Raw genomic sequence first — 27,549 nt, 5'->3', positions numbered from 1 at the left:
GCCAAATACACTTTAAATGTAAAACTGTTAAAAGAGACATGAAGGACAATCCACTAAGAAGAAAAAACAAGCATAGATATTTACACACCTGACCAGGAGAGCCTAAAATTTGTGAGGCAACAACCAGTATACCTCTACAATAAAAGTTGGAGACTTTAATCACCACTTTCATTAGTAGACAGAACATCTAGACAGAGGATCAATAAGACAATCCACATGGGGATAGGGAAATTTAAAAGTATGATAAATAAACTAGACCTAAGAGACACATACAGAACATTGCATGCCAAAACAGCAGAATATACAATCTTCTTAAGTTCTCAGGGACCATTCTCAAGGATAGACAACATGTGGGGTCACCAAAAAAGACTGAAATTATATGAAGTGCTTTCTCTGATCATAATGGAATGAAGCTAGAAATCAACAACAAGCAGAGAACTGGAAAATTCACAAATACATGTAGGTTAAACAGCACACACTTAAACAATCAGTGGGTCAAAAAAGAAATTGCAAAATAAATAAGTAAATATTTTGAGACAAATTAAAATGAGAGCCCAACATATGAAAACTTATGGGACATAGTGAAAGCAGTGCTGAAAGGGAAATTTATAGCCCTAACGTCCTATATTTTAAAGGAAGAAAGAGCTAAAATAAAAGAACTAACTACACAACTGGAGGAACTAGAAAAAGAACAGAAAAACAAACACAAAACAAGAAGAAGGAAAGAAATAACAAAGATTAGAGCAGAAATAAATTAAATTGAGAACTTAAAAAAAAAGAATGAAAAAATTGAAAAGCTGGTTCTGTGAAAAGATCAATAAAATTGACAACCCTTTAGCTAGAGACACAAAGAAAAAAAGGAGAGAAAGTGCAAATAATAAAATCACAAATGAGAGGGGGAAATTACTACTGATCCCACAGAAATAAAAAATATCAGATGATACTATGAACAACTATATACCAACAAATTAGACGACTTAGATGAAATGGACAATTTCCTAGAAACACACCAAACAACTTACATGGACTCTAGATGATATATAAGTCTTCAACAAACCAATCATAAGAAAGAGATTGAATCAGTGTTCTAGTTTGCTAGCTGCCGAAATATACCTGAAATGGAATGGCTTTTAACAAGGGGAATTTAATAGGTTGCTAGTTTATAGTTCTAAGGCTGAGAAAATGTCCCAATTAAAACAAGTCTATAGAAATGTCCAATTTACGGCATCCGGGGAAAGATACCTTGGTTCAAGAAGGCTGACGACATTCAACATTTCTCTCTCAGCTGGAAGGGCACATGGCAAACATGGCGGTGTCTGCTGGCTTTCACATGGGTCTACCAAAAAGGGACTCTTTCCAAAATGTTTCCTCTTTTAAAGGATTCCAGCAAGCAACTCCACCTTCAGTGGGTGGGGACACACCTCCATGGAAATCATCTAATCAAAAGTTACCACCCACAATTGGGTGGATCACATCTTCATGGAAACAATCAAAATACTCCCACCCAGCTATATTGAATGAGGATCAAAGGGCATGGCTTTTCTGGGGTCCACCACAGATTCAGTCATCAAAAACCTCCCCCAAAAAGAAAGCCCAGGACTATATGGCTTAACAGATGAATTCTACCAACTATTTCAAGAAGAATTAATGCCAATCCTTCTTAAACTCTTTCAAAAATATTGAAGAGGACAGAACACTCCCTAACTCATTCTTTGAAGCCAATATCACTATTATACCAAGACCAGATGACGAGATGACCAGAAAAGAAATACAGACCAATTTCATTAATGAATGTGAATGCAAAACTCTTCAACAAAATACTTGCAAGTCAAATCCAACAGCACATTAAAAGAATAATAAACCATGATCAAGTGGGTTTTGTCTCAGGTATGTAAGGATGGTTCAACACAAGGAAAATCAATTATTTTGATGCCCACATTAACAAATCAAAGGGGAAACAACCATCTCAAATGGCACAGAAAAGTAATTTGACAAAATCTAGCATCCTTTCTTGATAAAAACACTTAGAAGATTAGGAATAGAAGAAAACTTCCTCAACATGATAAAGGGAATATATGAAAAACCCACAACTAACATAATACTGAACAGTGAAAGACTAAAATCTTCCCTCTAAGATCAGGAACAAGAAAAGGATGACCACTGTCATCACTGCTGTTTAACATTGTGCTAGAAGTTCTAACTAGAGCACTTAGGCAAGAAACAGAAACGAAATGCATCCAACTCTGAAAGGAAGTGGTAAAACTGTCAGTATTTTCAGACAACATGATCCTATATTAAGAAAGTCCTGGGAAATCTACAATAAAGCTACTAGAGCTAGTAAACAAGTTCAGCAAGATGTTGAGTTACAAGACCAACATGAAAAAATCAGTAGTGTCCCTGTACACTAGCAAGGAGCAATCTAAGGAAGAAATCAAGGGAAAAATGCATTTATAATAGCAACTAAAAAAATCAAATATCCAGGAATAAATGTAAGCAAGGACATAAAGGACCCATACACAGAAATATATAAAGCAGTGCTAAAAGTAATTAAAGCATATCTAAATAAATTTAAGGGCATTCTGAGTTCATGGACTGGAAAACTAAATATTGTTAAGATGTCAATTCTGTACAAATTGATTTAAAAATTCAACACAATCTCTATCAAAATTCCAACCACTTACTTTGCAGAAATGGAAGAGCCAATTATCAAATTTATTTTGAAGGCTAAGAAGCCCCAATCAACCAAAAACATCTTGAAAAAGCAGAACACAGATGAAAGACTCACTCTTCCACATTTTAAAGCATATACAAGGTCAAGGGGTCAAGACAGCATAAAGATAGATATATTGAACAAAGGAATCTAATTGAGAATTCATATACAGACCTTCACATCTACAGTCAATTGATTTTTGACAAGGCTACTAAGTACATTCAACTGGGACAGAACAGTCCTTACAACAAATGGTGCTGGGAGGACTAGATATCCATAACCAAAAGAATGAAAGAGGGTCACTATTTCACACCTTGTAAAAAATAACTCAAAATGGATCAAAGCCCTAAATATAAGAACCAGGACCATAAAACTCCTAGAAGAAAATGTAGGGAAGCATCTTTAAGATACTGTGGTAGGTGGTGGTTTCTTAGACTTTATACCCAAAGCATATGCGATGAAAGAAAAAATAGATAAATGGGACCTCTTAAATACTTGTGTGCTTCAAAGGATTTTGTCAAAGTGAAAAGAAAGCCTACTCAATGGGAGAAAATATTTGGAAACCACATATCTGATAAGGGTTTATTATCCAGAATATAAAAGAAATTCTTTTAAATGCAACAATAAAAAGACAACCTAATTTTAAAATGAGCAAAGGACCTGAATAGACATTTTCCCAAAGAAGAAATACAAATGTTTTAAAAAAATGTGAAGAAATGCTCAAAATCACTAGCTATTAGGGAAATGCAAATCAAAACCCCAATGATGTACTAGAATGGCCTTTATTAAAAAGACAGAAAAGTTTGATGGAGAGGATATGGACAAATAACAGTACAGTTTTACTGCTGGTGTGAATGTAGACTGGTGAAGCTGTGGAAGACAGTTTGATGGTTCCTCAGGAAATGAAGTATAAAAATGCCTTATGATCTGGCAGTCCCACTACATATATACAAATATAAACCCAGAAGTACTGAAAGCAGGGATGCAAACAAACATTTTCACACCAATGCTCATAGAAGCATTATTCAAAATTGCCAAAGGAATGGAAGCAACCCAGGTGTCCATCAACTGATGAATGGATAAACAAAATGAGGTATATACATATAATGGAATACTATTAAGCTGTTAAAAGTAATGAAGTCCTGATGCATGAAACAACATGAATGATCCTTGAGGACATCATGTCTAATGAAATTCACCAGACACAAAAGAACACATATTGTATGATCTCACCAATATGAACTAATTACAATGAGATAGCTCATGGAATTAATATCATTATCATGAGTATATTTAAATGCACTGAATTGTCAGTGTAACTGTGGTTGATAGGGGAAGTTTAGGTCATGTATGTCACTAGAAGGAAAGCTAGAGGATGAAATATGGAAATGTATAACATGGTGAACCCCATTGGGGATGAGGAATGTTGTTAATAGGACAAATGTAAGAATATTCTTCAATGGACTAGAATAAATGTACCTCTCTATTACAAGGTGTTAAAACTAGATGGTATATGGGAAAAAATATTCTTAATGCAAACTATGGACTATAATTTACAGTAATATTTTTATGTTCTTTCATCCACTGTAACAAAGGTACCAAACCAAGGCTAAGTGTCAATAATAGTGGGGTATAAGAGGTATGGGGTTTTTCTTTTTGGAGCAACGAAAATGTTCTAATATTGATTTTGTTGATGAATGCACAACTCTGTGATTATACTGAGAGCCACTGGTTGTACACTTTGGATGGATTGTACGGTGTATGGATAAAACAGCTTTAAAAAAAGATTAATGTGTTTCAGATTTTTGTTGATGTATATATTCTCATCTTTTAGGAAATCTGTCCAGGTAAGACTTGATTGATTGGAGATATAACAGTCCATCATCTCCTCAGAAATTCTGTGAAATCAGGGATGCAAGGTAGGCAGAAGCCAGAAAAGCAACAAAAGGGCACAACACAAGTGATCCTTTGTGGTTTTATGGGCTGGATACCGTTTATTCAGATAAATTGTTTAGATAAGAAATATCTGTGTAAAAATTGTGTTTTATTTTTGGTTATATAAGTCATGAAGGCTTATTGTAGAAAAACTGGAAAAAGATAAGCAAATACAAGAAAATAAAAATTAGCCATAAACTCACCATCCAGATAAAATCAATACTTATTTTTTGGCTTTATTTTTCCTTCTGAATTTGTTTCCTTTGCATATACATATTTTTTTAAATATGTTTTTATATTATTGAGTAGCCTTTTTTTTACTCAATAATATATCATAAATACATTACATCTGAATAAATATAACTCCTATATTATCATTTTTAAAAGTTATGTATATTACATATTGTGCAATATAAAGAATCTATATAAGAATTGATATATTTAATCATATATTAATGATATTATATCAGACATTAAGTTGTTTGACAGTACATATGTTTTAAAAAGACTGGAATACATCAGTACAGGATTTTCAAGGAATAAGTTACTCCAAATAAATAATCCAATCAACTAGTTGTGAAAATTTTATTAAGCAGAAATTTACAGAGATCTCAGAATAAACTTACAGTCTGACTTTTTATTTGGGGATAAATTTACAGTCTGACTTTTTATTTGGGGATCTCTGTTCTTATTGTCACAGCTCATCACTGCCCCAATAGTTTTCTAGTTTGCTTCTTTTAATTCTATTTATCATGCTGAGAAACTAGAAACCCATGCTCATTAATGTAGTATGTTAAATAAAACCTATAAATCTATAAGAGAAATATTTGAATCAGTAATACATCTTTTGGCTTTACATATCATTTTCACTTACATTAACTTACATGATATTTATAACAACCTGCAGATAAGTATTAGGGATGTTTTAATGATATTATAGAAAGGGCAACTAAAACTTTGGGCAATGAAATAATTTACCCAGTTACACTTCTAAAATATTGTAGAAAAAGGGCTCAAGTCCAATTATTGTAATTGCAAACCAGCTTTAAGGACTTCGTGGGAATAAATTTTAGGTTTTTCTTTGCTTCTGGCTGAGGAACTATAATCCAGAGCAAAGCTTCCTAAAACATGTTTCATCAAACACAAAGTTAAAATTGTATCAAATAAATGAGGAAAACACTGGATCAAATGAACAACTCAATTTGCTGTAGGACTTCTCAGAGATTTTAATATGCTAATGTGATTCATAAATCTCCGGTAGCCACATTTCCATACCACTCAGTCTCCAAAGTGGCCCCCATACCAGCATACCTTGAGACTAGCACTCCAAGGAGTACACTACAGAAGACACTGTCCCAGGTGGCTGAGGTCCACCACACCAGGTGAGTGAGATGTGGCAGTCTTAGTCTTTGCACTTCTCATTTACAATTTACGAACATAGCAGAGATTAAAAGATGAATTCTGATAAAACTCAATGTTTATGTGGACTACTGTCTTTTCATAATATTAAAAAAATTACTTCCAATAAAAGGAAGAGATAAATCTTTCAGGAGTAGCTACAGAATATGCCTATGAACTATTAGTTCATAACACTTCATCAGATAAAAGTTTAAATTCACAGAAAGCATAGATATGAAATAGGAACTCCTAGGCTAAGTTTGGAATAAAATCATCCGATACGACAAACGATAGCACTTTTGTTCCACTACTCTCTACTGAGACATGATACACAATCCCAAAGTCTTAATGTTCTCTTACAAAACAAAATTTACATCCCACACTTTTGTAATGATAAAAATTAAAAAATCCTCAACGTAATTCAATATATTGCATCTTTACAAATTGTACCTAATAAAAGAATTCGAGAAATTCTTCAAAATTCCACAAATGTAACTATTAAGTAGGTACATCTGTATAAAATATTTTGTGTGAAATATCGGTATTTCAGAATAATACCCAAGAAGTTCATTATGTAGCCTGGGAAATAAAAGAGTCTCAGAACAGAAATGATGCCCCCATTTTCCTCTGCAATATGATGCTGCATTACAACACTACTTCTTGGCAATAGGTTGTCATTAAGGACTGTGAGTCACATTTTACTAAGCAGTTTATATTTATTATTTTATTTAATATGTTAAAAAGCCCAGCAAGTGTGTATATTAAAAACAATATCCAATTTTACACACAATAAAATTGTAGTTATGAGGGATTAATTAAATTTCCTGAGGAGGTAGAGCGAGGATTGGAAGCCAGTCTGCCTGACTACAAGCCCCTTTAGTTAATCCATCTCTCTCTGTGATGTTCATATGCAGTTACTTATTTAATATATTAAATATATAAAATACCTTGATATTCCTATTTAAATCATTACAGTAGTCCTGGAAGGTTTGAAAGGATGAATGTGTTCTCAGAAAGATTACTCTATTTAACTTTTGCAAGCTTCTTATAACTACAAAATATCCCTCAATTCACTTTGACCTATAATTAACCTCCACTCTCCAATTGAAAATCAAAAGACCATGACATCTCATGACTTCTTCTTCTCTTTTGACATTTCTGCTGTCTCATCAAAGCCTTTACAAATGGAACTTAAGTATGATTAACTGCAGTACAAGCTAAACCCCAAATAAAAATCAACGGGGCATATATAAATGGCAAAATAAGCCAACCCTGAAAACTAAGAGAGCTTAACCAGAAAGCTGGTAGATGATCAATCTATACTTCTGTTTTTTGTCTAAATTAATTTTAATTTATAAGTCAATAAAAAAGAAAGAGAATCATATGATTAATTCTAGTTCTTCAGTACAGGAGAATTTGAGAGTGGCATGATTTGAATATTCCAGAAGGACACCCTTTCAATCAATCAACAGTTATTTACTGAACACACATCACCACCACCACCATTATGGCCACAATGCTTATAATCCCAATCCTTGAGCTATCAATTGGAGTAATGGTATGTCTTAGTTTGCCAGGGCTGCTATGACAAATACCACACAATGGCTCAGCATAAACAGCAGAAATTTACTCTCTTACTGTTTGCAGACTAGAAGTCCAGCATGGAGTATCGGCAGGGCTTGCCTTCTCCTCTGTCACATGAAGATCTCTCTTTCCTTGAGTCTATTCCTCTGATTTTCATAGACCTGTGACTTTTGCTGACTTCTGGCTTCTTGTTGGCCTTTGCTACTATAACAGCCCTCAAGCCACAGGTCAAGGAACCAATGTAAGTATTCTACCAATTGCTGAATATGTCTATTCCTATTTGCATTCTAGAACTGGGGAAATAACCACAGAATGATTCCTGGGATGCACTGGGTTCACTGTGAGATGGACCTGAGCTAAAATGCCATTGATCACCTGATCTCCATAAGCCCCTATCTGACTGGTAGACCACAGTGACATTCTGGTTCTCCCAGAATTAGTGTCAATTCAGAGACAGAGTCCAGTGATCCCTAAAATGTCTGATCATTTCCTTTACTACAAGGCACAGCCACCCAGATAAAAGGTCATAGGTCCCTTTGGGGAAGGGTGGGAGGAAAATTAGCCTTTGAATTGGAATTTAAGATTGCAACCAGTCTCTTAGGGCTCCTCATACCTCCGAATCAACAAACAAAAAAGGGAGTTTCTTTACTAGCTGGGGTGATTGATTCTGATGACCAAGGGGAAATTGAACTACTGATGCACAATGGAGGTAATAAAATTTATGTCTCACTAGGGCATCTCTTATTATCACCATGCAATTCACTCCAGGCAGGACAACTAATGACCAGACCCCTGAGGAATGAATGTTTAGGTCAGCCCACCAAACAAGGAACCACAACTAGCTGAGGCACTTGCTGAAAGTAGTGAGAACATAGAATTGGTCATGGAAAAAGGCTATTACAAATACCAGCTACAACCCCATGACCAGTTGCAGAAATAAAGACTGTAATTGTTGTATTTCTTCCTTATTTTGTTATATGTTGGTATATATATGAAGCAAATATCTTTGTTTTCTTCCTACTCTTATCTCCCTATCATATAAATAAGTTCTATTCTTTTTACATCATAATAATTAAGTTACAGGATGTCAAAGATAAAAGTGGATATTACCCAAGGACTTGCATCCTCTTCTGTCCCATGTATAAACTAAAATGCATTAATCCTTTACATCATGTTATATGAAAGTATAACTATATAATTGTCTTCATTTAGAGATTAAGTATGGTTAAAGGAAATGTGTAGGGGTGCCAAATTAACAGGGGGTAAGTTAGGATGTTTAACTTCACGTCTCAACTCGGCTAGGTTAGAGTGGCTGGTTGTTTGGTCAAGAAAGCATTGCTCTGATTGTGACTGTGAGGTATTGCATAGATGGATCTATAATCAATTGATTGCATCTATGGCTGCTTGAATCTATAATTCAGTGTCAAGAGACTCTTCATCTAATCAGTTGGAGGTCATAAAAGCCAAAAAACTGAGGATTTTGGAGATTAGAAAGAATTTCTGCCTCAACTTCAGTCTGATTGGACTCAACTTCAGCATCGTCTCTATTGAAGTTTCCAGCCTCACAGAAATTGGACTTGCCAGCTCTCATAGCTGCATGAGTCAACACTTCTAATAAATCCTTTTATATAAATTATACTGAGAGCTTAGATAGATTAGACAGATAGATAGATAGATAGATAGATAGATAGATAGATAGATAGATAGATAGATAGAGATAATCTTGTCAGTTCCATTTCTTTGGAGAACACTGACTAATACAAGGTATGACCAAAAAATGAATATGTGTTAATGTGAATATATATAAAACCCAGGGAGAGGATGGCATAATCTTCTTAGTGCATATATGGCAGTAATTTAATGCCTAACCCGAATGCAGTAGGATGAAAGTTAAATTATGAATGACTCTGGAAAGCTTATATCAGTGGAATGATACCATGCAGGACCAAAGATGCACCAAAACTGTGGGACTTAGTTCCAGAAGGTAGAATCACTGTATGGGTACTGGGTACTAGAAAAGGGAAAAAAAAGATGATGCTAAGGTAGGATATTAGAGCCAAAACCATAAATTTACCTACCACCAATGGGAGATCTTATTATCTTCCATTTGTCAGTACATATTGATGAGTTTTTGAAAATGTAAAACATATACTGGCATTTGAAGCTGATGGCCCACAAGTAGGAAAGGGTCCCTTCCCCTTGATTCTAGGAAAATGTCACAAAGTTCTACAACAAAATTGGTATTGTTATATACACACAGAGCTGCTGCTCAAAGAGAATTACAAGGTACAAACATGAATTTTCTGGTATCCCTCCCATTTGTAAATGGCACTCATCTTCCCCCAAAGCATACCCTTTATACCGTGGCATGCTGGTAAGTGTTCAAGAACCGGCTCACAGGGAAAAAAGAAATTTATTATAAATTTCATTGCTTAAAGAATGTATAGCACCCAATTTACCAATAATGATAAAATGTACAATAATCTTTACTGTAAATTACAATAATTTCAGTGTGAATTGCTATTTCTTATAAAATCTACTATCAGTTTTATTTTTTAATTATATCACAAACCATAGTGTATGGCTCTCCCAGCGAGGGCACCAGACCTGGCCATAGCTGCAATGGCTCTTGTGTCCAGACTGGCCGCCCAGCTGCTCCAGCATGGCTGGCGTCCCTTCCACTGCCCCACAGCCAAAACGAAGGTGCTATTTCTGGAAAGAAACTTGCCCAGCAGTTAAGCAGAAGTGCGGCAGGAGGTAAGAGAGTGAGTGGCGGAGGGCAACCAGCGGCAGCACCTGAGCTTGGTTCTGGCTGCCGAGAATCCTGCCAGTCACCCCCACGTCCTCAACAAGACCCGGTCATGGAAATCATCAGAGAAACGATTTTGAAGCTGGCTTTGATTTCAGAGGAAGAATTGTTGAATTTAATCAACAAACGAGAGAACGATGACAGCGTAGAAGGCCTCCTTGTTCAGCTGCCTCTTCCAGAGCACATTAATAAGAGAAAGGTCTGCAAGGCTGTTCTCCAAACAAGGATATTGACGTTTTCATGTAATTAGCATAGGTCCAAGGTGTTTGGAGCAGTATTCCATGCACCCCACCACTATGTGGCATGTGCGGGAAATAATTATGCAAACTGGAATTCCAACACTAGGGAAGAATGTGTTTGTGGCTGGAAGGCCAAGGAATGTTGGACTGCCATTGCAATGTCACTACACACAGCCATGGTGCATGAAGGTCCTGGAAGTGATGCCATCATTACAAGGTTGCATCGACACACTCCCAAAGAACAGTTGAAGAAGCAAACAATTCTTGCAGATATTGTGGTATCCACTGCAGGCATTTCAAATCTGATCAAGGCAGATATGATCAAGGAAGGAGCAGCAATCACTGATGTGGCAATAAACAGAGCTGCAGATCCCAAAACCTCTAAGCCTGAGGTGGTTGGAGATGTGGATTTTGAAGAAATCAGGAAGAAAGCCAATTGCATCATTCCAGTCCCTGGGGGCATTGGCCCCATGACAGTGGCACTGCTAAGGAAGAATACCAGTATTGCTGCAAAAAAGGTGCTGAGGAATATTGGAATGCAATATATCAGGAATGGAAAAGCTTTTTAAAAGGGAAATTTAATAAGTTGCTAGTTTGTAGTTCTAAGGCTGAAAAAAATGTCCCAATTAAATCAAGTCTATAGAAACGTCCAATCTAAGGCATCCAGGGAAAGATACCTTGATTTAAGAAGACTGATGAAGTTCAGGGTTTCTCTCTCAAGTGGAAAGGCACATGGCAAACACAGTCAGGGCTTCTCTCTCTTCTGGAAAGGCATGTGGTGAACAGGGTGTCATCTGCTAGCTTTCTCTCCTCACTTCCTGCTTCATGAAACTCCCCAGGAGGCATTTTCCTTCTTCATCGCCAAAGGTTACTGGCTGGTGGACTCTCTGCTTCTCGTGGCTATGTTGTTCTGCTCTCTCAAAATCTCTTGCTTTCTTCAAAATGTTTCCTCTTTTACAGGATTCCAGTAAACTAATCAAGACCCACCTGGAATGGGTGGAGACTGTCTCCACCTAATCCGGTTTAACAACCACTCTTGATTGAGTCATATCTCCAGGGAGATGATCCAATTACAGTTTCAAACATACAGTACTGAATAGGGATTAGATTAGGATTAAACATGGCTTTTCTAGGGTACAGAAACTTTTTCAAACCAACACAGTCATGAAGAGCAGAAGTGCTGAAGTCTAAGGAGTTTGGAGTAGAAACCAATTTAACTGCTTTATCTTCTCTTTTATGAACAGCCTCCCAAGCCAGTTCATGAAGCAAAACAGACAACAGAAATGCAATATGTTTTTTATTCTACTGAAATGGTTTAAAATGGTGCTTTGTATTTATTGAATGCTTAAATGGGTGGGTGTTTGCACACGTAGTTCTTACCCAGGAGTGCACCAGTATCCTACTTGGCCACAGTACCCAAGAGAAACCATTTTCTTGGTCCCAAGCAATTTCCATACAGGGCATTGTCACATTATGAATGGGTGCTTAACTTTGTCAGGCCACCGCAGTTGTTAAAATTTGCCTTTTCTAGGACTGTGTTTCCCAAGTGCTACTCGAATAAGAGTTGGTACCTACATTAGGTTCCAAACCTGTTGAGTTCAATGGGTGAAACCAAAGGGAAAACATTGCCAGAGAAAAGTAAGGGAATGGTAAACAGGAAGAAAAGTTTGCAATTGGGTAAGAAAAAAATTACCTAGACTTATACATGTATTCATTAATAGCCAGATTTATCTAAATAAAACAATTGGGTGGGAAAGAAGAAAAATTGCATGCTAATAGCATTTCTAAATGGCCACTTTGTGGCTTAGTTACTGGGAAAATGTTTAGGATTCCATCTGTTCTTAGCTCTCATTTTATGTATGTTACCAGTTAGAGACTTCCCTATGTTAGTTTTCTGGGATTGAAAAGGCTTATGTTATAAATTATTCATGTGTGTTTCATATTTGGCTGTGCTATATCTTTAAACTTCACTGTTAAATTTTTTACTATGAAAGAGTATCTGTATGGTTTCTTTGGTGTATCTTGAAACCTGTTTTTGAAAAGCAAAACTGATACAAAGTTGGGCTTGATAATCCTGAGGGCAGCTTGTTTAAGTACACAACTTATTTTTCCACCAAAGACTTGTCAGTAGCTGTTTGCTTTTCTCTTAGAACTTGTTGTTTTTCCCAATAGGTTTTTAAGAACCTATTTTGAGTTAATAATGAATTTAACCAGATTTTTCTGATTAAAACATTTTTTTTGTAAAAAAAAATCAGAGTATGAGTAATACTTGATGACTGTCCAAGTCAACAAAGAAGTCACTCAGTAGTTTTTGAATGGGTACAGTTCCAATGTAAATGTTGGCTGATATTTTCTTCTGAGTAATACAGTGAAACTAAAGTAAAACAGCAGACATGTTAGACTTCACTCATTTGTCAATGGCACAAGTAACTTCTTGCTGAATCAGATAATAGTTTTCAAATCCTAGAAGAATATTTTGTCAGTTTTTTTGTTATTCTAAATGTCACAGCCACAGACACAACACAACTTTAAATTTAATCTACATTATTAATATTTTCTGCATCATTTTTGAAGTCTGGACAATCAGAAAAACAATACTTTGTGGCATTTATTGCTTTTCATGGGACAAATTCTTCTATAGTGGTCAATTACAAACTACCAATGTAGAACTGAAAAGGCATGGGCAACAGCACAACCATTATTTCCACCATACAGAAATAAATAATATCGATAGCAGAGACAATAGTAAAATAATTAGGAAGTGATAAGTTTTGAGTATTAATTTTGTTCTTAATATAATTTTCAACTGTATTTATATAACAGTTTTTAATAATGGCTCTTTAACAAATATCAGAAGAGCTGTAAATTGAACAACAGACTCTTGGACCCTGCATGAGGTGGCTCTAGCACTCCACTGTCCCTATCAATCTTAACTGCCCTGAGAACTACTTTTTATTAGTTTTTCTAGGTGCTATTTTCTCGGTTAAAGCAATATTTTGAAAATTCCCTAGTACAATCTCTTTGGCTTTTAAACTTTTTCATTATTATTTCCTGACTTGGAATAAGATTGGAGAGATGACAAGTGGAGGTGGAGGACATGGAGCAATTAACCATTAAAGAGCAAACTGTGGCATAGCGAAAAGAACACTAGGTTTGGGCCAAGTCAAAAGACATGGGACTAAGACCCAGTAGTACTATCTTTAGACACACTGTTTCAATTTTGAGCTATAGAATTCTTATCTGTAAAATGCAGTTAATGGCCATTTGTTTCACAGTTTTTTGTGAAGAACACATAAGAAAATGTCTAGTAAAGTGGTTTATAAGTAAAAATTATGATATAAAATAAAAACCATCTTATAATATGCTACTCCTTTGCCTGAGTTTAATTTTTCAAAACTTTTTTGATAGAAGAAATTGATCATATTTTAGAATTATTTGCTACTTCTTTACAACTTAAAATTTATGATTAGTGACATTTTCATTGTTTGAAAAAATCTAACATATTTTTACAAAGTAGGTAGACTGGTTTGAATAGCTATTTTACTAGAGATGCCAAACATATTCAAGAGAGCCCAGGCATGATATTCAGGAGATTGGCATTTCACATCTTGCTCATTTACCAAAATTCATGATGCAATTTTCAATTTCTCTAAGCCGCATCTTGTTTATGTTCAACTGAAGCGATTAAGCACAATAATCTGATATTCCTTCTAAACCTACATTTCATTACTATATTGTCTGATTTTCCAAGATGGTCCCTTCAAACATTGACTCAGTTAAGTGTTAAAAAATTACAAATTATAATTTCTGAATTTTAGATACCTAAATTCACTATCAACCCCTTACAGATGAACCATGCATTGAAGTAAATATTTCCATATAAAGGAACAATCCACAATACCTTTACTATGACTACTGCACAGTGGGAACTATCCTGCCCTTTAATCACTAGGGAGTACAGAAAAGGGGTATAAAAGTAAAACAAAAAATTTGAAACCAAAATATGAGAAGCCCACCTATTCAAGATTTTTTTAAATGAAACATTTCTGAAGGTATAAGGCAAATGAAACAGTACGTGAATTTGTTTGCTATCTCTTGGTATTTTACCCTTGAGAACTTATCAATTGCATAATGAACTATAGAATGCTTGGAAACCCTTCCTTTTTCCCTTGCTTTTTTCTTTTAATATTTCACTTCTAGTCTTCCTTTTTCTAAGTACTGATTCCCCATACCCAACTAGTCCTTGATTTGCTGCTACTTCCTTTTTGGTACATCCTGGTCACAGACTTCTTAAATTTCCATTCCCTAGTCCATCTTAAAACATGTACTTCCAATTCAAGCAAGGAGAAAACTAACCCCCCCCCCCCAAAAAAAATCCAATCTCCAGTACAAACATTGATCATTTTACATATAAATGTTAGACTTCACTCATACATAGAATAAAGCACAGAAGTGAAAATGCCACCTGTGTAAATCCGTAAATGAAATGAGTCCACATCCTGGAACTTATTTATTAAGCAATAAAGAAGAGTAGGATGCTCTTTCTGTAATATTTTTCTTGGGAACTCAAAATGTAAGCTTCTACTACTGACAAGGTGGCATTTTTACATTAAGCCATGATATATGTAGCATGATTTGCAAATACAGCAGTCCAAGAATAACAGCCATCCTGCCACTCATGATTGGTATTGTTATTATATTCTCTATTATAATCTTATCTCACTGTCCAACAATGCTATTCATTTGGCAACTAAGCTTACATCAAAGACAAGGCAGAATCTACTTATTTGCAGAAAAATGCTCTTGAAAAAAAGCTCAGACAGAACCAAGAGTGTATATGACATGGTGCAAGGTTCTCATGATATAAGGTGGCAGGAAATGAAGTCAAAGCAGAAATACCAGCTGAAAAGGTGTTTAATCTTAGAGGTGTGAGGCATTACATTCTAGCACTCCCTCTGACTGATATCAGGCATGGAGGGAAATACCTCCTAAAACAGATGGGGAAAAGTACACTTAGGTCCCTTTGATGTCTTTGCTGGCAAAGCACTTCAGCTTTCACATTCAGTCTTTACTAAAACAGCTGAAGCTCCTCGTTGGTAAATAAAGGAAGCTAAGAGATTACTGAGTAGGACTTGATGCACATACAAAAATACAACTTGACTCAAATGTATGCATGAAACTACCCATCCCAACAGACAGAGAGACATGCAACACACACACACACATGCACACACATCCCTAAGAGACATCTTCTAGGTAACTCCATACCTGCCTCTAAAGAGGCCCGTAACTTTCAAATATTTTTGATCATGGAAAACTAATGAATTCCTATAACCTCTCAACCACCCTGTTTTTCTCATCATGAGGGAGAGAAACAGAATGCAGCACAATGTCCATGTGCGCAAAATGGTGAGGGACGTTGGCTGGTCCCTCTTTCCCACAAGGCAGAAAATGAAGGCCACACGGTGGTGATGAAGCCAACACAGGTCTCTCTGCACAAGGAATGATCAGCAAAACACATAACTGACTTTTCAACAGAAATGAGGGGCAGATGCATAGCAGCAAGCCAAAAAGGAGACTTAATCAATGATTGAGATACCTCCCAAATTATCCAAAAGACCATGAGGGCTTGCCAGAGATGAAGACGTGAAGCAGAGAATCCAACCCCACCCACACCCCACTGGCCTTCCCAGTGGTTTGTGTAAATGAGACACACCATCTAGGGTTTCTAGAGAGCAACTGTTTTTCCTTATCCCCACCGTCACCACTGATATACACGTGTGCTTTCTCACCACTCTGGCCTGTGAACTCACTCAATCTCCTATCAAGTGATAGTCATGGTAATGGGCGAACCTAGAAGGTCTTCAAAGAAATTTGTGCTTTTTGAGTAGGTGCATTCCATTCACCCAAGACAGATAACACAGGATTCAGGAACTAAGAGTGATAACATAATTTGAGATTGCCAATTCCAATCCCATTCCAAGAAAGAATCTCCTTGAGGACTCTTCATAATGTGGTGAGGAAACTGCTCCAGCATCAGTCCACGTCCTGCACTCCAGGACACGCAGTTAGAACGATGCTTCAAATTTAGACCATTGTAAATTTAAGGAAATCCCTCTTACTTTAAGCTGAGATCTGCTTCCCTGTGGTATATACTTGGAGATTCTGGCTGATCCCAGAGAATGAGAGACAAGAGGCATTTTTCTAAAAGATCATTAATCAATTATTTATTATAGTTTCTAGTTATAGAACATTTTTAGCATTGACATTGTATATACCCCACTCGGTTACTAGAAAATTATCAGTCTCTTAATGTGTCCCCCCCAATTCTTCACAATTTCTTGATATTACTGATGGAAATTCTTCATAAGTCGCATCAATAAACTATAGGGTAATTTAATTGGAATGAAGATGACTTTTCATAAAAGAAATTAGTGCCTTTTATTGTTTTCTCATATACTTCAGACATTAATTCTACGTTTCCGGTTTGAAAACAAATTATCTTGCTCTTGAATATATAAGAAAAATAGCTGGGTGGAGAAGTATCAATCCTTTCAGGCAATAGGGCATGTAGGGAAACAGTGAGCTTCCCCACTTCTTGTCCATTTTATTCCTTTACCTGCAGTTAAACTTTTACAACTCTCTGCTCATTCTAGCATTGGCTTAATTTGATATTCTTCCAGACCTCCAGTATTCTTTAATCTTTATTCCATTTTTTGAATCCTTTAAAACCTGATTTATCACAGTATTTTCTGTGAAGTGTCATTGATTCCTTTGGTTGTTTCCCTTCTATTTTTCTCCAAAAGATAGTGATTTTATTGTTACTTTTTTGTTTGTTTGTTTGCTGTATGGTGGGGTCACATTTCATTATTTTTCCATATGAGTATCCCATTATTGCAGCACCATTTGTTGAATTTTTGCTTGTCTGTTTTTTATTTGTTTGCTTTGCTTGTTTGTTTGATTTTGGGGGAAGTGTATGGACTGGGAATCGAACCTGTCTCCCATATGGTAGGCAAGAATTCTACGACTGAACACCCTTGCACCCCCCTATTGTCACATTTTCACACTCATTTCTAGAGGATCACATCTCTTGAAATAAAGTATTTATTTTATTTTTAAGAGTATCTGATTATATACTGTGCCCATATATTTTTTTCTTTGACTTCTGGAGTCCAGCTGCTGTACTAGGACCAATATTTCTTTATTTTCCTTTACCCATACTAAGATATTTCACCCAAGATTCCTATCCCTTACTTTCTCCAAAATTGCTTTATTTATCCAAGCAATACAGTCTTGGTAGGGCTCTGGCCATGACTATCTTAAAATTAGAATTCAGATGTGAGAGGGTTTCATGAAGACACACATTAACAAGTGTATTTGAATTAAGAAATGAAGTCATACTTTTTCTGAAAGAGTAAATCTGATTTGACTGATTGGCTTGACATGAGGTTTTGCCAAATCAATAAATGTAAGACAGTTTCCATAGATTAGCTAGCAGTGTAGTCTCAAGATTTTAACTATAGTATATTTAATGTACATGAAAGTAATACATTTTATCAAAATTGATTTATTGAAAAATGTGTTATTAAATAAGTCTTAATAAAGTCTTTTTTGGCATACTTCCTATAAACTGAGAAAGAAAATGACATTAATGACAGGATGAAAAATCCTCTTGCAGGTCAGGATCAAAATTGAAGGAAACAAACAAACAAAAAAACAACCAAAAAAAAAAAATTGAAGGAAACCTATTTGAATTGTCAGCTGATAATACATTATTAAATATATACATATATATATTTTTTGGCATGGGCAGGCACCAGGAATCAAACCCACGTCTCCAGCATAGCCAGTGGAAACTGTACCTGCTGAGCCATGGTGGCCTGCCCAAAAATATTTTTGATGATAAATCACTATACGAATTTTTTGCACACAATTTGGAAGGAGCTCAAAGAATTGAATGATACTGCTACCAAAACTCCTTCCATTTCTATCTACTTATTTGTGATACATTTTCTCAGTTCTTATATATATAAAATACATGAAAATATGAATATTATTGACATTGATAAAATCAATATGATGAGCTTTGCTTCATCCAAATAATAACCAATATTCATCCAGGAATAAATAGGCTAATCTTCCTATTAAGAGATTCATTTAAAATAATATTTTACTTTTACTATTAGTAAGTATTCATCAAAATTTATAATATCACATTGCTTTGTTAGGTTGGGTACTACTACTAATTTTCATTAAATTCTGTCTGGAAGGAATTTTAACAAATAGAGCCTATAGCCTATGGATATAAACATACCTAATTTTTTGAATATGCTTTATAAACCAAATAACTGTTTATTTTGACATAGTTTCAAATTTACAGACTACTGCAAAAGTAATACAAACTGCAAACACAGAAATTCAACATACCACCCAACGCCATGCTCCCACCCCTGCCCAGATATCCAGACCCACCAATTTTAACAGGTCACCACAATGGCCATGGATTATTTTTTCCTTCCTCCCTCCCTCCCTCCTTTCCTCTTACCCTCCTTCCTTCCATTCCTCCCTTTCTCTCCTCATTTTTCTTTCTCTTTCTCTCTCTTTTGTTCTCTCTTTCTCTTCCTTCCTTCCTTCCCTCCCTTCTTTCTCTCTCTCTCTCTCTCTCATTATTTTCTAAACCTTGGAGAGTAGTGCATATATGTCATGCCCCTTGAACACTTCCTAAGTGTTCCTAAGAACAGGGATATTCACTTATGTAACCATCTTTTTATTTTTCACATTTAAAAGCGCTTTTTTAACCTGAAAAATCCCCAGAATCTGGTCCTTACCCCCCTCACTCTTCATCCTCTCCCTTTTAAGAAAAAAATATTTTTATTAAAATCTCTTCATGCACTATACTATCCATCCGAAGTATACAATCAGTGGATCACAATTTCATCACATAGTTGTGTATTCATCATCATGATCATTTTTAAAACATTTGCTTCATGGAGCACTACTTTTAAAAAAATTTTAAAAATGGGGAGGTTTTCCAAATGACTTTGATTATTGTGTCTGAGAGTGAATGTGTACGTGTATTAGGGTGTATTATTTTTTATTACCTTAAGTAAGTCCCTCTTTTTATGGCGAATTACATAGTTATTTTTGTGGCTGTTGTATACTTGTCCTACAATAAGAAAAGTAGAGATTTAAGGGGCTGTGAATATTCACTGGAGAAACTGATTTTATAAACTCATAGCCCTTCTCCTAGTATTCATTCACATATTTGAGTATATATTGATGAGGAAAGAGTTAGGTAGTAGGATGGAAAAAGAGGTGTGAAGAATTCTTGATAGAGAGCAAAGCTAGAGAAGACCACCAGCACAGAGGTTGTGATGACCTAGCAATGGCGTAGACATAGGTCAAAGAGGGCAAGAGGATACCCATACCAAAGGTTGGGAGTAGATAGCGACCTAACCCATGGCATTCAAAGGAGTATGTTTCGCTTATAAACACTTTTCTACCATGCGCTTTTACCCATACAGTTTAACATCTCCAAAATCAGAATGTCTCTAATAATCAGTGGCATACCATAGCTTAATAAACAGTGTTAGTTTGCTTTTCTTTTCTGGTGGTACATAAAATAATGGTACTTTTATCATTGCTGGCACCTTATATTTAATGAAATACAGTATTTTACATTGATCATATGGAAGATTGACTGTACTTAGCCTCCAATAGTTGTTCCATTTATATGTAATGTGGCAGACAAATCAATTTTGAAAAACATTCAGAAACAAACTCAGCATTAAACTGATTTGGACAGCTGATTGATGTTATTCCAATAGAAACCTACCATCTCTAAGATGATTAGCATAATTAAATTTTTATTTAGACATTTTTGTTGTAGGGAAATATGATAGGTTATCAATAAAAGACTTTCAGAAGGACATATTATAATAGAGAAAAGTTTACAGGGGAAATATAATGGAAATAGAGATTCAAAGAAAAAAATACAGATATAAAATTTCCAACTGTTCAATAAGAGTTTAAATGAAGCACAGATTTTAAAAATTAGAAGGAAAACTAAATTAGAGTGTTCATCATACTTATTTCACTTTATTACCCCAAAATAATTCTGAATAATTTTATAGCCCCCCAAACATACTTCAAAAGTTTTCTAGCCTAAATTTACATAGTGTGCTAGATTGAATCATGTGCCCTCAAAAAAAGACATATTCAAGTATTTTTCTGTGTTCCTCTGGGTGTCACTCATTCACTAATAGATTCTTAGAATATGCTAAGGTCAATAAGTGTGTAGCACTCATTTGTGAATAGGATATTGGAAGATGCCATTTAGGTGTGGCCAAACTGAATTGGTGTGGGCCTTAGATCCATCTAACTAGAGGCCTTATGAAGAGAGGATATTCAGATGACTGAGCAAGAGAAGTAGAAGCCGGAAGTCAGAAGAAGACAGAGAGAAGAAAGATTTTCATGTGATGGAGAACTGTCATCATCAGAATGCTAATGACTCTGGGAGAGAGCATGGCCTTGCGGACATCTTGATTTTGGACTTTGAGACCAAAAACTGTGAGACAATAAATTCCTGTTTAAGCCACCATTTTGTGCAGTCTTTGTCATAGCAGCTGTTACAATGTAAGACACCTGGTTATCAGGGATATAATTTCTGGTACAATATAAATAATGACACAAAATAAAACAAAACAATAGGAATCCAAACACCGTAGTAATTTGATACTACCATCTCCTTAGTTAAGCATCTGCATGACGACTTCTCATCTTCTGGCCTATTTTCCTCTTCTGAATGCCCAGCACAGTGCTTCTCCCATCAAGGAAAGGGACCGTCACAAGGTCAATATTTTTTTCAAACTTACTTTTAATATTCTGTTTCTTCTGAACTGTAAACACCTTGCATAAACCATAAAATAATTGTTTACTAGTGATAATCTCCATCTTTTTAACTTCTGGAGATAGCTATGAGATAACATTTACTTTGTGTTAACATACAATAGCCACTTACAACAAACATTGCACACAGTAGGTACTAAACAAATATTAGCTTTTATAATTTTTATATTGTCTTCCTGGATAAATATTTCAAGTAAACTTTATTTTCAATTTCATATTCATTATTTATGAATATCAAAATTTTAAGAATTATTTCCATTTCTCTTCTTTGATATTTTTTCTTTAGGCATACTGGTCGGTTTGCTGGTTTTAAATTTTTATTTAGACATTTTGTCTCTACAACAGATTGCTATTTAACATATATTCAAAAATGGAGGTATTATCTGAAGAACCATAGACATTATATGCTCCACCATATTCATTTTATGTTTGAAATGTTATCATAGAATGCTTTTTACCTACTCTAATTGCAGAAGTAATTAGTAAGCAAGTTAGCTCAGAGCCTAGTTAGAGTTTAAGACAGACTGTTTTAGCTCTTTATTCTGTAAAATGAGGAATTTTATTCTGCTATTCGACTCTCTCCTTCTCCCTCCCATGTTTCTACCTGCCAATTCTATAACCATATGCCATTGCTTTTTCATTATTAAGTTTATAACGTTTATATTATTTTATATAACTACAATGAAGTCTCGTGTTTTATGTAGCTAAAATTAAGTATCAGTTCTAAAGATTGAAAACAATTATATTATCATACAAACATAATTTCTGCAAAGCCAAGTATTCAAAAAGGAAAGTGGTTCTCTCCTGGAACCTGTGTTCCTTGAAGAAGAATTCTGAACTTTCATGGAAAAATGGGTTACTTATTTTAAACTCTATCAGTTGTGCAATTTACTTCCCATATCTATTGTGAGTTATTTGTCATCTTGTCTGTTTTCTCTTGAGAACCTTATGTTCTTTTCTTCCACCCATTATTTTCTTGTTGACAGAAGAAATATCTGCTTCCTTGGCCAAACAACTAAGTCATCCAGCTCCTTAATCAATAACATACATGAATGGAAACTACTTTCTTCTTGAACACAATCTTCTTAGAGAACTACTATCTTATCTAATCTTGATATATGTTTTTTTATTCTGATATTTATTCTTACAGTATTCCAGGTTTAGTTTGATGTTTTCTTGATTTCCATGTTATCTTTTTTCTTAGTTGCCATTTATGTTTTGCTGGTGATCTTAAGTATATTTTCAAAAAAATGTTATGAAAACTTCTGAATTCTTGCTTGTCTGAAAATATTCCCCACTTGTCCTCACACTTGACTGATAGACTCTCTGGGGCAATATTTGGAGGTTCAAAAGAGTTTTTTCTCAGAATTTCAAAATCTTGCTTCTTGGCTGTAAATATAGTATTGGTGAGAAGTCTGACATCAACCTTATTCTCATCCCTTTGCTGGTGAATAGTTTCATTTTCCTTGGAAGTTTGATGATCTTTGCTATTTTCTGAACCCTCATTAAGATGGGTCTAGAATGGCTATAACTTCATTCATTCTATTTAACCTTTAGTCAATCCTCTTAAATAGCCTTCATTTCTATGAAGCCTTCCTATAAATGTTTTTGGATTATTTCCTCCCTTCTACTGCCTCTGTTCTGTTCTTTATTTAAATCAAATTAGAGAGATATTGGACATCCTAGATTGCCCTCCATTAACTCTCACTTTTTCTCCATGTCTTTATTCTTTTACTTTCTGAACTGTTTTCAAAACCTTGTCTTCCAGCACTTCTGTTCCATTTTTTGTTTCACTGATCATACCTTCAGTTTACAATAACTCTTTCTTGCCTTCTTGTTGTTTATTTTACCCAAAAGCCAGTTCTAATTCTATGAATGAACTATTTTCTGAAATAGTCCAAGTATACAAATTAGATTTTTAAAAGTTCTCTTCCTTTCCTTGAAAAAGATTCAGTATTAATTGTTCGTTTTATTCATCTTTGACCTTTATATGCCCTTCATGCCTTTGCTTTTCCTCAAAAATAATGGATTCCACTTGTATTTATGAATCCAAGATAGTCAAATATCTGTGGATTCTTGATTTCCCATTTATATTTCTGAATTAAAGATAAAGTTTATGATATAAGCATCAAACACTGGCTTCCCTGAATTTTTCATAGTTCTGCTATCCCATGAGAGCTCTCCCTTGAGCCTGAAGATCAACTGCTTGCAAATTCTCAGACATACAAGTCCTAAGCAAAACTACTTCAGACTATCTGCAGTCAAATGGGCATAAAAAATATAACACGATAATCAATATGTGATTTTTATGGAATAAAAATTATTTTGATTTTACACCAGGGAACACTAAAAGTTCTAAGATATGGAAAATAATTATGTGAACAATAAAAAAGCAATGCAAGAGTTTCCACAAGGGAGAGAGCCTAATTGATGGGCTATTGAGAGGAGAGACAAAAGACCACAATGATTTCAGATTAGAGAATAATGGTGCAATAATGGTCATTAGCTCTGTCCATTGACTGTGAACCAAAAGCCAGTCACGTTATCTTTGGGTAATAAAAAAATGCAAAATTATTATGTTATTTTTAGAAACACAGGCCCATATAACGTTGATGACTTTCTGAGAATTTCATATCCCTCTCAGTCACCTACAAAAGATAGATATTTGCATCCTCACTCCTGAATAAAATAATAAGATACGTATAAAGCACATATCATACAGGCATTAGATGTATAGGAAAAGCACTTGATAATTACATATAAGTAAAAAATATACTGGTTTAAAAAATAATCATTACAGAATTCAACAGCTCAGCAAATATTTTTCACCTGACATATTGACTTTCCTTGAATGATATAATCTATACATCCATTATTGTTAGTTCAGCACACTCTCAAAATTTTGTTTTGCCGTTGAACTGGCAAATACAGACATCTACTTAAGATCAGACAAAGAATGAGTTCACAAAAGGTCCTAGATATTAAATCCATCCTTTCAGCCCAAATCTTTCCTGGTTAATATTCTCAATAGGACATTGGTTATGAAAGCCCAGAAATTAAAAGGGTAATAATTCTGGAATTAGATTAGATGTCCTTGTACAATGGGCAGCAGGTAGTAAATTTAAATTAGTCAACATCTGGAGGTAGAGATAAAACTGGAGATAGCCACAGATGGGATTGAATCAGTAAGACAATTTAAGTTATCATCTTCATCCATTTAGAATATTTATTTGCCATTCTACCACCAGTTTTCTTCTCTTTGCTGATAATCTCCTTCATTCAGGAATAATAATGAATAGTGACAAAGAGCATTAGACTGGAAATACCAATAGTTGTGTTCTAGGCTTGCTTCTGCCACTAACTGGCAGTGGCAGTTCTATAAGAGAACAATGTCTTCCCTGGATAGTAATGAGACAATGCTTGAAGACTTGGACATTATAAAATTCTGCGACATTAAAAATTTAAGCTTCCCTTAATGGAATATAAACAAATCAAACATTAAGCCCACAGAAATCATGTCTCAATGTATATAATGCATTTGTACACATCTTTATTAAACAGGCACTGTTTTTACTGCTAGCACTGATCTTTTTGCTTTCCAGGATACTGTTGATGGCCCACTACATAATAACTTTTTATCCAAAACAACATACTTATGAATTTTTAAGAACATAAAAAACAAAAAGTATTGAGGAATTCTTGAAATTACAATGTTATAATATATTTAATCAAAAGTGTGAAACTAAAATAGGGTTACTTCCAAATAAAAACATCCATTTTCATATACATCTTTTCCTTTTTCTTCCTGAATAAATCTCACAAAATTCAAACTAAGCAAACACACCCTGAGCGTCTTATTGTTTCCATCATTGCTTTGATTTTAGAGAGCTTTGCCAGTATTCACTATTTTGGCTATATGTGACCTTTCTTACCTTATATCCAGTCATTTATATTTTTCATAAAATTACAAAGTGTGCTTCACATTCTTACAAATCAAGAAGATACATTTTAATCTTTATAATTAAAAATGTGTAATACATACACAAATGAAAAAACTTTATTCTTTCAAATGCTCTATACAATCTGGTTTTAAATACTATAATTAACCAAGATAAGGATTATTGAACATATATTTCATGGTGATTCAATTAAAAAATAATTTATAATAATTTTGCCATATGGTTTGTAACCCAGGGAAGAGCAGGAGGAAGAGACATAAACTATAGTAAAGAACTCTAAACTGCTCTTCTTGCAGGGTGGCTACTGGTGTCCATTCCCCACCCTCATGGCAGACTACTACAGGGTCTAGACCCTGGCTAGCAGCTGCTGATGGAAAAGGACATAAAAATTATCTTCTCCAAGAATAAGGATGGGTACAACCAATCACTGATCACAACATTTGATTAGTGAATTCAGATGCTGGATCTCGCTCTGAGAACAGCAATCATTTCAACCCACTCCAGACAAAAGAAGTGGCAGCTGTTATTGCAATGATTCCCACACAGGGGCAGAGGCAGAGGAGATGTAAATGTGAAGCACTTACTCCGATCTGCAAGAGACACATAACTGAAGGTCTGCAATTGCTGGGCAAGCCAGGATACCTCAGCATTGAGGAGCTGTTGGAAACCATTTTAGTGGCTCCTTGATACCCTCCCCAAAGCCTTTTGGAGCCAGTCTGCACCATCTCTATGAATCCCTGGCCCTACTTTGGCTGGAAAAGACTGACTTGGAGGAGTCCTCCTTGGGTTTTCCCTTCTTCCAGAATTTGTCCTCCATGCCAAAGCAGTGTAAGACAATAAAGGAATATAGAAAACTATAGCATCAGAGACAAAGGCCTATCAGCTTCAAATACCTGGGAGTGGGAGGTCTGTCTCCTGGGAAGCAGGAGGGGATAATCAAACTGTGCTGATTTGAAAGGATGTATGTCCCCAGAAAAGCCATGTTTTAATCAGAATCCCATTTCATAAAGGTAGAATAATCCATATTCAATACTGTATGTTTGAAACTGTAAATCAGATTATCTCCCTGGATGATGTGATTTAGTCAATAGTGGTTGTTAAATTGGATTAGGTGATGACATGTCTCCACCCATTTGGGTGGGTCTTGATTGGTTTATTGGAATCCTTTAAAAAAAAAGAAACATTTGGGAGAGAGTCCTTTTTTGGTAGAGCCACGAGAAAGCCAGCAGATGCCGCCATGTTCGCCATATGCCCTTCCAGCTGAGAGAAAAACGTTGAACATCATCGGCCTTCTTGAACCAAGGTATCTTTCTCCGGATGCCTTAAATTGGACATTTCTATAGACTGTTTTTATTGGGACATTTTCTCAGCCTTAGAACTATAAACTAGCAACTTATTAAATTTTCCTTGTTAAAAGTCATTCCATTTCTGGTATGTTGCATTCTGGCAGCTAGCAAACTAGAACACAAACTCATGTATATAATGGAACTCTAAAACAACTAACAAACAAAAGCCCAGGACAAGACAGAGACCCACCAAAGACAGGGAAAAGCCAGCACGCTGCATGCACCTTGGGAAGACCTTCGTGAATGGGAGGGCTGAAGCTCAAGGTAGTATCTATCCTAACACCAGCTGGTTACAAAAATATGAAACAGAAATGCCAAGGATTTAATCCAGATTTAACATTTTAAAATATTAAAATGTACAGTGTGCAATGAAAGAATTCAAATCAAACAAACAAACAGGAAATTATGGCCCATCCAAAGCAAAAGGATAAAAATACAGAAGACACCAACAAAGAGGATGAGAATGTGGGAATATTAAAAAAAGCCTTTTAGAAAATGATCTTTAAAATGCTTAAGGAGGTGAAAGAAAATACAGAGAAAGAAATAAAGTATATCATAAAAACAATGAAGAAGCAACATGAGAGTCTAAGTAAAGAAAGAAATTTTTATAAAGGAGACAAAAAGAACTACTGAAGATGAAGACCACAATAATTAAAATGGA

The 27,549-nt window shown here is 35.2% G+C and overlaps 1 long non-coding RNA gene and 1 pseudogene across 2 annotated transcripts in view; one reads left to right on the top strand and one right to left on the bottom strand.

Annotated features, from left to right (window-relative positions):
• LOC143682914 (uncharacterized) overlaps positions 1-27,549 on the bottom strand; it is a 51,970-nt gene that overhangs the window by 2,525 nt on the left and 21,896 nt on the right. The window lies entirely within an intron of this gene.
• LOC143682483 (bifunctional methylenetetrahydrofolate dehydrogenase/cyclohydrolase, mitochondrial pseudogene) lies at positions 10,208-11,244 on the top strand (annotated as a pseudogene).

This window comes from Tamandua tetradactyla, chromosome 5 (genome assembly GCF_023851605.1).
Source record: "Tamandua tetradactyla isolate mTamTet1 chromosome 5, mTamTet1.pri, whole genome shotgun sequence".
Taxonomy (NCBI): Eukaryota; Metazoa; Chordata; class Mammalia; order Pilosa; family Myrmecophagidae; genus Tamandua; species Tamandua tetradactyla.
Note: the sequence above shows the minus strand (reverse complement) of the source record. Positions and strands in the feature narration are given on the sequence as shown.